The 11,786-nt window shown below is 41.0% G+C and overlaps 1 long non-coding RNA gene across 1 annotated transcript; it reads right to left on the bottom strand.

The window, feature by feature from the left end:
• Positions 1–10,224: 10,224 nt before the first annotated feature.
• Positions 10,225–11,556, bottom strand: LOC117282896. Its single transcript, XR_004513806.1, has 2 exons — positions 11,522–11,556; positions 10,225–10,481 (listed from the first exon to the last, which is right to left on the bottom strand). It is a non-coding gene; the product is annotated as an uncharacterized LOC117282896 (long non-coding RNA).
• Between the last annotated feature and the right edge of the window lie 230 nt (positions 11,557–11,786).

The raw sequence follows: 11,786 nt of genomic DNA, 5'->3' as shown, positions 1-11,786 counted from the left end.
AATATTTAAAACATTTCACATTCTCCAGTTGTTTTTGGTCTATCTTTATTGTGACTGGGGTTGGTTGTCTCGAAATTTTCATTACTTTTGTTTTTTCCACATTCATTTCTATGCCATAGCACCTTCCAATTTCAATCAGTCTATCAATCATGCCCTGTAGCACAGTTTCTTCCTTAGCCATTAACACAAGGTCATCTGCATATTTCACAGTTTGAATAATTTGCCTTCCTAATTTGAAGTCTCCAAGCCCTCCTCTTCCAATCTTCACACTTCCTGTCTCCTTTCTGTCCAGTCGCATTCTAACTTTCTGACCCATGTACAATTTACTAATCGATCTTCTTTCCCGCCAATCGATACCTGTTTCCTTTAGGATCTGCATTAATTTGGTCCAATTTACACAGTCAAATGCCTTCTGCCAGTCTATAAAGCAAGCACACAGTTCTTCATCTATCTCCAAAGTTCATAATGACACAAAAATTATCCGCCTATTGTGTTTTCATAATTTTAGCGCGAGAGGACCCTAACCGCCATCTGTGAGCCGATTGGCTAGAAAATTTGGGAGCCTCAACGTCTCCCAAACCTATAGGCTTCCATGGCCTGCTACAGGGATAGCTTACATTTCAGTAATTATCACTTATTATATAATTTACTTTACAAAATTTAAGTCGTAGAACTTGGAGAAAAGAAACCTCTTGGAAGGCGTAGATGTAGATGAAAGGATAATGTTAAAATGGATGTTAAAGAAGTGGGATGTTAGGGAGTTTCATATGAGTCAGTGACAGGCTGGTGGAGACATGACAACGAACCGTCGGATTCCATAAAAGGCAAGGATTATCAAACTGGGCGAATATCCGCTTCTTGAGAAAGATTCTCGTCCATTGTGTTATTGTTACACCATAGGCTAGTGGCTTCACAGATGCGTGCGCAGTCCAGAGCACACAGTTCAATGAGAAAGTGAGAGTGTCCGAGGCAAACAGAAAGAAGCTTCTTGTGGACCCAGCGGTGGGAGAACAACACTCAGACAGATGAGGGAAATTCAAATGGCGGATATAGTGTGTGCTAGAAGACGAGTACTTATCCGTACATAAAGGCAGCATTAGTCGATACAGAGATTAGGGTGTGTACAGAATGACACAGTAATCATGGGTCGATTTCCGGCAGGGGAAAGTGAATTTACTCTTCCCCACAATGTCCATATCATCCCTAGGGCCCACCAAATCCCTTATTCAGATATGAATTTCTCCACTCACCACCATCTAGTGCCAAGGTTATGAGAACTTGGATTTGCCCTCCACTACCATAGTTAATGAACTTATCAATGAATGAATGAATGTATAAGGGGTGGGCCTTCTTGGCTCTTGCACCGCGACCACAGTGATCTATTGTGTCTTTGAACTGATCAATAAATACATTCCATATTTCTGCTTCCTCATTTATGTCTTCATGGCACTGTGCTTAGTTACAGACCACTTCTTGCATTTGCTTATAGAATGGCAGCTGAAACGGAAGAATTAAAATTATGATGGCTATTAAAGATGTGTTTATTTTTAGGTAAACTCTTAAGTGTCTGCCTTTTGTGTTATCTGACGTCATTACTCTTACAGTCGCGTTGCAGCAGAAGGCTTTCAGATATGAAATACATCGCTTTATGCATTAAATTGTATGTGGTTTCCTAGCATTGTTGTCATTCATTATTTCCATCGAAATTTTGTTGATACTCTTGTTAGTGTGTAAGACGCCTGGATAGATTGATAGATCGCTAGAATTACGCGAGCCAAGTCTAGGTATGGGATTGTCCTCTTTCTGCGTATAGACAGGCAAGGGCAATATTTAATGATGGTGATGAAATTAGGATTTTAAACCAAATGTAATCCCACAAGTTATGTGTAGCACAAATGTGTTTTGAGATCATCATTAGGCCTCACAAGGTGATGCTATCAAGAAATTCTGGCTTAGAAGAATCCTTGAACGTTACAAATCTTGTTTGAAAGCTACAAGCTACAATTGGAAAAATGGTTAGAAAACAATGGAAAGACCTGCCTTCCCCAGTTGGCTTTCCGTTGCCTGCCATCGAGACGACAAACTTAAGACTATGAAAGTGTGGAGATAACAACTATGGAGATACCATGATCATCCTCAGGTTCTTAAAAAGATGCTTTAACGACCTAAGCCGTCAGAAGAGTAAGTTGANGTTGCCTGCCATCGAGACGACAAACTTAAGACTATGAAAGTGTGGATACCATGATCATCCTCAGGTTCTTAAAAAGATGCCTTAACGACCTAAGCCGTCAGAAGAGTAAGTTGGTGGTGTATGGTGCCGCAGCAAATACCGAATACAGAGGATGAAGCAAAACGCAGATACAGGTTTTGTATTAGCGACGGACATATATTTCACTTCACTCAATAGAACTTGACGTTTGGAACTGTGGTTCTTTTCTGTACGTGCCTTCTACAATGTGCCTGGTGTTTTGGAACATACTGCAGAGATTAGAGTCTGTAAGAAGGATTGCCTCCCTACCTACGAGCCTTGGTCCTGAACAGAGATCAGTGAACTGCGATGGCTGGCATATAAAATGGGACATCAGCGTTACATCTTCCTAAAGTAGTAAGCTGTGCTTATTTGTGTGGAAGTAGACGGTTTATTCTTCATAAAGTTTATCACGCGCAAACGTGCCTCTCTCTTCTCGTGTGTGCTGTAAAGTGTTACAATCTTTTGTCTGAAGGCAATCTGACAGGGTATAAATGAGACGTGATTACTTGGGACCTTCCCGCATTTCTTCAATGTTTATGGAGACTGCGAGAAACATTAGGGTGAGTGTGACTTGTGTAATGGTAAGATTCGGCGATTAGGACTTTATCCAAGAATTTCAGTGGAATTCTGGGTAAACTACAATATACTCCGCTGCAGGCGTTTGGGTTATTTCATATTCCATTAAAATCATGCTTTGCATCTGAAACAAGGGAAATGATTTTATTACAATTACATTCGACGAAAGTCTTCAGGAATTTAATCTCGAAATACAGAAGTTAGAATTATGGTTGCCGGTGTTCAGTGACATGAAGGCGTTTGCAGGGCGTGGAAATAACTAGTAACTTTTTCTCGACCTTAACCGTAGATTCATATGAGTGGTCAGCTTGACAGACTTTCAGATTTCTATCCTCTGGGATATAACGCTGTATAATCCGTTGAAAGTCAATCGACGTTTCGCAGGAACATCTCGCCTCCTTCTCCACTGTCGAAAAATAAGCCAACCAAGAAAACAGCATGTAGCAAGTAGCAAGCAGACCCTTTACCAATGCAAAAAGAACTTCTGGAAGGCATTGAACATGGACCTAGATGGGAACTTTATGTTCAAAAGAAAATATTTCTTCAGATCTTATGGCTGGAAATTGTGAAGACGTAAACGAACCTTCGGGTTCCATAAAAGGCAGAGAATTTCTTGACCGTCTGGAAGACGATCAAGGACATGAATTCATGGATGGGATTCATATCCGTGCTGTGAACCTTGGACAAGCATTTCAGAAGAGACTGATGGGTCTATAACGCAGAGGTCTGATGTAAGAATCAATACCTTAAGAAGCCTGGAGATAAAGAAGTAAAACATGTACGGAGGCGGATGCACATCCATAAGACTGTAATAGAGACAGTGTGTATAACAGTGAGGAGGCTGGTAGGAGAGGCAGTGCGATGGAGATGGAGTAGAAGACATAAATATCAAGTTCTCAGCTCGTTATTTTAGTTTCTGTCCCCCACAGTTCTTTCTCTCTTACATTCCCTAACTCTCGTTATTCCAAGCTTTTTTTTTTCATATTTTTTTCAGCCTCTTTATTCCAGCCTTCCTCTGCTTCCTATAAATTCATGATGTGTCTCAGCAAGTGTTCCGACCGTGCCCTGACCACTAGTGTACCTTTCTGAAATTCCATTAAAATAAACAATAGGGAATAGTGGCAGAAATCTACATTTAAAAACACTATTTATTTTGGAGCTCGAAAAAAGATGGAGTATACTGATTATGGATAGTCGTACATACAGTTCGACTGATCGCGTCTGTGGCCTAGTGGTCAGCATTCCTGGCTACAGATCCAGAGGTCCGGGTTTGATTCCAGGCGCTACCAGATTTTTTTGAGAAGTAGTCGGTTTGGAACGGAGTCCACTCAGCTTCGTGATGATAATTGAGGAGCTATTTCAAGGAAATAGGGGCTCCGGTCTAGAAAACAGAAATTAACGGCCGTGGGGATTCGTTGTGCTGACAACGCGACACCCTCTATCCGCAAAAGTTGGCACTAAACTTCGCCGACAAGCGGCGGTCGCTCGGTCGGTATTAGTGATAATTAATTCCCTTGTCCATTTTCTTATTCATGTATACAGCGTGAGATGAAAGCTATGAAATTATGCAACTTCATTTTGCTACAGCAACGAACTGTAGAGCGTTAACACAATACGTAGTAGTTCACGAAGAAGCGGACATAGTATATCGTGTCTATTCTGTGAGTACTTAAGAGTGTTTTATATCAATATAAGAAATGAAGTACGAGTATGCTGTATAAAATATACAGTTTCTAATTGACTATCTGTACGTGTTACTCGTGGCAGACGCACTTAAACACCGACTTCGACGCATTACTCAATAACATATTGAGGCATATTTTTTCAACGCAAGAACTGTGGAGCCAGAGAAACGGCCATTATTAGGGAATGGTTTTGTGACGCACAACAATGGAGTAAATGACTGAAGAGGTGTCTTCTGTGCGGTCCGTGCCGAGGCTATATCATGAGGACCAATTTCCATTACGGGAACTCTCAGATCTGAGATAGTAAAATATGGTCGCGAGTCCCAAGGGACTCGGACCCAAGAAAGACTGCGCTGGCAAGGGCCAGCAGCATATGCAAAAGACAGACCCGTCCTCTCGTCAGAGAGGGCGCCCCACAATAAGAAGACCGTAACTGTCAAAGAGAGCCGGTCACGGTAGCCGAGCGGTCTAAGGTATGTACTGCCTTCGCTCGCTTGGAAACCGGAATCGTGGGTTCGAATCCCACTCAGGACATGATGTTAATAAGTGTGTGTGTGCGTTTTTCTGTGTTTGTGTACAGGTAGAGGCCTTGCGACGAGCTGATCACCGGCCCAAGGAGGCCTACCGATTGTGTAAAATCTGGAAAAACCGAAGTTAACGGAGAAGTTCATAGAAGTAGGCCTAGGCCCACTGGGGCTATACTGCCAAGAAGAAAAAACTGTCAAAGAGTAATAAATATCTGGTCATGAGCCCCAGATAGGGCTTGACACCAAGACATACTGGCTGACTGACTGACCGTCAGTCGAAATATGACTTGGAATTGGATTACGAGACACTACAGACAATGACTCTGACAAAAGACAGACCCGTCCTCTCGTCAGAGAAGGCGCCCCACAATAACAAGACCTAAACTGTCAAACAGTAATAAATATCTGGTCATGAGCACCAGATTGGGCTCGACACCAAGATTGACTGACTGACTGACTGACTAACTGACTGACCGTCAGTCGCAATGTGACTTTCACTTTGACTTTGATTACGGGACAGTCCTAAGAAAGAAGTTAGAAGAGTAGGGTGTTAGTGTGAAATGGCCGTCAGCCTGCTAGGACGTGAGCCCGGAAGCATAGTGATGTCCACTGTTGGATGGCGTTACCAAGCGAAGTGACTGAAAACAGTGGTCTGTGTGTGTGACAGTATATTTGCGAGCTGAAAAATTGTCCAGTAAATGTAATTACCGATCCAAACTCATCCATCACGCAACAATATAAAATTGGAACAATTCGGGAGAACATAAGGTGCCTTAATAGTTAAGAGTAAAACAGTATGCTATGCACTTCACAAAATTGCTTGCACAGGATGAAAGAAATGAGATGCAATTTTTATTGAAGAAGACAAGTTTTATTGTAAATTAATAATATTTCAAGATCTTATCCTTCGACTTCTCTTTCAGTTCGTTATTCATATACTCTCCCGCTATTTGATTATGCATATCGAAGGGAGTAGAAGAAATAGTGATTTCTTGCAGAGATACCTATTCATTTCAACGACATTTCATTAAATATCATATGCATTTATTAATATTTCATGTCAACTTGTATCCCAGTTAGAGCTGTTTTTAACAAGTGCAAACGTTTTGTATGATTACATATTTAAGCAACAGAAAGTCATGCAAGGTGGGACGCAATTTTCATCGAAACCTGTTATATATATTGTAACGTGTATTGCCGTTTCTAGGCAACGGCTCGGTAAACACGTTCCTGCAGCAACTTAAACGCATGCGACAGTAGAGATACTGTTAGGAGCAGTGTTTTCCACTGCAGAGGTACAAAATATAGGCGGCTTAAACTTGGCGTTGGTCAATCTTACGATCGTTCAAGTGACTAAGCTGCCGTTGTAGCATAAGATACGTAAGATAGGCATGATCTGCTCTGTAAAGCCTGTACTGACAGAGGACTTGTGTGTAGTACAAAAGGAAGAATTTTCAATAACATGCTATATGTTCGATACGTACGCTTGACGAAAGGCCAAGCATGTTCATAAGAGACAAACCCATCCTCTCGTTAGAGAGGATGTTACATAAGGACTGTAACCGCTAGATTTCAGTTGAAAAAAAAATTTTTGGTCGTAGGCCTCAAAAGGCTTGACGCAAAGATGAACTGATTGGCGGTAAGCCGCCTGTCATAAAGTAACTTTGGCTTTGACTTGAAGAAGGGGCAGTTAGAATGGAGCCGCCATTCTGAAACGACTTGAGCACGGTAGCAGAGGAATAGCCGCTGTTGGAACAATTACTAGGAGACGACTAGCATCAGACTGAGAACACTAGTCCCGGTGTTCTAGTGATTTGAAAAAGTGGAAATTAGCGATGGCGCTATAATTATATGTAATTAAGAATTGTGTATTAAAGTGTTCGATAAATCATATATACTATCCAAACCCCCGTCTATAGTCACATTATACACGTGACAATATTTAGATATGAAACACTGAAACATGTGGACAGACACGCTCTTCCTTTAAGTGTCCGTTTTATAAACTTCGTGAAGACACTTAATAAACGCAGAGATCATGAAAACGAAATATACTGATTTAACTCACTTATTTATATGCCTACAAATTATATTCAAAGCTGTACCTGTCTCACCTAGAAGCAAAAGTCGCTTGTCAACATGGCACTTGAAGTAACATGGCGACCTGTCAGCGAAGTTGTATTTTATGCTTCCTGTCTTACCTGAAAAACCACCTCTGTGGTCTAGTGGTCACAGTTCCTGGCTGTAGATCGTGAGGTCCGAGTTCGATTCCCTGCGCTACCAGATTTTTTTCTGAGAAGTAGTGTGTGTGTGTGGAAAGGGGTTTCACTCAGCCTCGTGATGATAATTGAGGAGCTATTTCAAGGAAATAGCCGCTCTGGTCTAGAAAACCGAAATTAACAGCCGTGGGGAACCGTTGCGCTGACCACGCGACACACTCTATCCGCAAAAGTTGGCATTAACTACGTCGACAAGCGGCGGTCGCTCGGTCGGTATTGTTCACTTGCAGACTAAAATCAAGGAATATTTTTGTCTTACCTGAAAGCAAAGAAGTGGCCTTATCAACGCTGCGTTTTAAATCGTACTGTGGATTATTCAGTGTAAATTTACTAATGTGAAGAGGTGCAATGACCAAAATATTTCTACGAATACATCAACACTCTTCTCATCTAATTGGGTACTGGAGATTATGCATATATGCTCACAGAAAATGTAACCCGCCAATCCTGTGACACATCAAACTTGCACGATGATGACTCCTTTAGTCGTTGGCTGACTTAGTTTCCAAACAGACTGTGGCTTCATCTCTAAATCGAATCGCGCATCACTAATGCAAGTTTCGTTAAGATTTCTTATGCTCATTTTTCTCTTTTCTCTCTCTCTCTCTGTTTTATTTATATGGCGCCTGTGGTTCATCTTCTTCCACCTTGAGTTACTTCTCCATCTGTCAAGGTTCTTTCTTCTCCTATTCACTCTCCTTCTTTCTTTTGGATAATCAATCAAAAACAAAACGACATCGCTGTTTTGTCTGCGCGATGTCGCTAGAGATGTAGCTGCGGTCAGCTACCGGCCTTCTCACATTATTCTTTTTAGTAATAAACAAAAACAAACCAACAGATAAATAAAATTACAGCGTTAAGTGCATCTACAGTAAATTGCTTTAAAATTAGGCAAAATTAATATTTGACTAGTGGTCAAAATTCCTGGCTACAGCTCTAGAGGTCCCGGGTTCGATTCCGGGCGCTACCAGATTTTCTGACAAGCAGTGGGTCTGGTACGGGGTCCACTCAGCCTCGTGAGGATAACTGAGGAAACATTTCAAGGAAATAGCGGCTCTGGTCTAGAAAACTGAGATTAACGGCAGTGGGGATCCATTGCGCTGACCACGTGACACCCTCTATCCGCAAAAGTTGATACTAATTTCGCCGACAAGCAGCGGTCATACGGTCGGTATAGTTCGCTTGCGGACTTCAGGCCATGGAGTTTTTTTTACAACTGTACTTCTCGTAAACATTAATACATATGTGTTTCTAAAAAAAAGGAACCTACAAATCGTAAAGGAATTGCCACTTTTGTAGAACTTAGAAATTGTGAGATTTTTGTAATAATTTGTTCCTCTACTGAAAAAATGGTATTTGTGTAATACGGTTTCACTTGATGTATCTTTATTACCTGCTAAGTGCAGGCCGTGTCATTGATGAGGAAGCAACGGGTTCTGAAACGTTACCGATTAGGGAGTAGCGGCTGAGGGCGTGGCGTTTTGTTGCAAGACCAGAAGAAAAGATACAAAAGTTGTTAAAGAGGCAGGGGTAATATTTATTGCAGTATAAATTTCGTCCTAAAATGGATCTTACAGAGACAGGTTGGGATGGGATGGATTGGATTGATTTGGCTCAGGATAGGGGCCAGTGGAGGGCTCTTGTGAACACGTTAATGAACCTTCGGTTTCCATAAAATGCTGGGAAATTCTTGTGTAGCTGCAGAATTGGCGGCTCCTCAAGAAGGGCTCGGCTCCATGAGTAAGAAAGAACAGTTAGCATGGTAGAAATGAGAATGCATACAGGACTTTAATAGAACATTTTGAAAGAAAGAAATGACTTGAGATTTAGGCGTAGATGAGCGGGTAATATGAAATGAATTTTAGTAAGACAGTGTATAGAAATGTAGAATGGATTTAACTGGCTCAGGATACGGTCAAATGGCGGATTTGGTTGATTTAGTAATAAACTTTAAAGGCAGGGAGGTTCTTGATGAGCTGAGGAATTGTAAACTGTTCAAGAAGGATTGTTCGCAGTGAATTTACTTAATTAGCTAGCTCAAGTAACTACAAAAATTGACTTCAGGTGCCAATGCTGCTGTGGAACCTCCTTGATTAGAAGGTTCGCGTTTTGTGACCAAGATAACTCGAGTTAGGTGTCAGGCATCCGCGTTTGCATCGATAGCACGACGCCCTTCATGGACAGAACTTAACTGGCTTCTACATTCTTAATAATCTAGCAAAATTGTTGACTTTAACTTTAAAATCTTACATCGCTACTTCATTTCCCCAAATTAATTTAACATTAGGTATTTATTATTTTATTGTTAGTGGGGTGGAACTAAGTGCCTTGTACTGCGGCCACTTCTGGCCTACTGTACCAGCCCCAGATGATAGGTGAGGGTGATTGTGGAGCAATTGGTGGAATGAAGATTGGCAGGGGAAACAGAAGTACTCGGAGAAAACCTGCCCCAGCGCCACTTTGTCCACCACAAATCCCACTTGACCAGACCCGGGATCGAACCCGGGCCGCCGCGGTGGGAAGCCAGCGACTAACCGCTTGAGCTATGGCGCGGCGTAACACTGGGTAAGAGACTGCAAAAACAGAAATTCTATATAAGGAAAATACTCTAATAAAGTTATATTAATTTGATATGGAGAACTTTGTTAGTTTCCACCCGGTGGTCTTGTACAGAGATTAAATGTTTCCTTATAAGGTGAAGTGTTGAAGTGGAGGGGGGGGGGGGATAGGATGTTGGAACTGGTTTCACATGGATTGCTGAACTGCAGGGATCCCAGTGCTCAAGTCTCTGGTCCTCTTGCCGGCTCTGCAGAATAAACTGATCCTTCCCAACATTCTGGCCGAGTAGCCAAGTGTCATTTTCGTGCCGCGCCAGACATACTACGAATTATGTTACACGCATAACGTCAACATTTCACATGGCTTTAATGACTATCATATATAAGACAGGCAGAGTTTTTCTTTTTGTAGTCCGAAGGTTCACATTTCTCGTATTGCTTTACATAGAACAGAAAATATAATTAGGAGAAGCCACCTGTTAAAGCTCTGAAGGATTCGTCCCGCTCACAGTTTGGAGCATAGGTCTGATTTCTCGGTTTCGTGATCATTCTTGCAGACCGTAGGACGCCTTGGACGGATGATCAGCTCGTCGAAAGGCATCTACCTAAACACAGGACAACACAAAAACAGAATAAACGCAGACACACACAAAATATCCAGGCCTTGTGTGGGATTCGAACCCACGATCCCGGCTTCCGAGTGAGCGAAGATATTACATGCCTTAGACGGCTAGGCTACCGTGACCGGCGAAGTACTTGATTAATATGGGAATAATCCATAAATCTCTAATAAACATTACAAATGCACAATTTAATTTCGTAACAACAGTGACGTTATATATGGAGCAGAGGTATTCTTGAGAATCTGATAGTCACTCGACTGGTCGAGTAATTCTCCACCGCTTATGGAACCCGAAAGTTCATTACAGCTTTCAAAAAATCTTATTCCCTTCACGCTTTCCTGGTCCATATACATTCACTCTGCATAAGCACATTATATTTTTAAGATAGATCTTAATATTATATTCCCATGTTGTCCTAGGTCTGTATGGTCTCTCAAATTCTGGGTTTCCGACTAATATTTTGCATGCATTTCTCATCTTCAATTTTACTTATCCTGTCAATTTCGCCCTCCTTGGTATAGTAACCGTAATACTATTACTGGGAAGAATAACATCTATGAAGCTTTCCCTTTGTCATAATCTCCATCTTCCAGCAATTACACGCCTTTATGGTTTCGCTACATGTTTCAGCCACTAACGGCCATCATCAGGCAAACACATATTAACAAACATATACCACTGAACTGCTGTACATTAGATTGGCACAATGTCATCAATCATTCAAAATACTTTGCGTAAAAATACAATAAGTCAGATTATATAAAAACTAAAAGTTATTGTATAAAACAAGATAAAAGTTAATTAATGTTATATAACATCGAATCAGTCGGTTACTTTTCATAATTTTCCATGGACCAATTGGAAGTTGGATATTTCTTTTATATAAGAATGTATAGGACGCCCATGATGTTGCAAATTAATTAATCTGAAAATGATATGAAAATAATAGTATTAAATTTTATCATAATTAATAATTGATTTTGATATTGAAGATGTAGTATACAGTATATATTATTACTTACTGTATAGTCGGTGCCTCATCTTACGAAAAATTGTCCGTACTGTATGGAAAGTCAACAACGACTGATTCGCTGATGCAGGATTAAAGTCAATGTAAGGGGGGGAGAGGGGAGGTAGAGATAAGGTGTATGCGGGAGTGAAGGTAGGGGGGAGAGGGTATGACTGTATATTATATTTTGTATGTATCAATTATTACATCATATATAGGGTCAAACATTTCAGTAAAATTATCATTCAGTTGTAGGTTTTGTTTGCTGATTTCGTAAA

Source organism: Cryptotermes secundus, unplaced genomic scaffold (assembly GCF_002891405.2).
Source record: "Cryptotermes secundus unplaced genomic scaffold, Csec_1.0 scaffold746, whole genome shotgun sequence".
Classification (NCBI taxonomy): Eukaryota; Metazoa; Arthropoda; class Insecta; order Blattodea; family Kalotermitidae; genus Cryptotermes; species Cryptotermes secundus.
The sequence above is the reverse complement of the archived record's forward strand: the minus strand, read 5'-3'. Positions and strand labels throughout refer to the sequence as shown.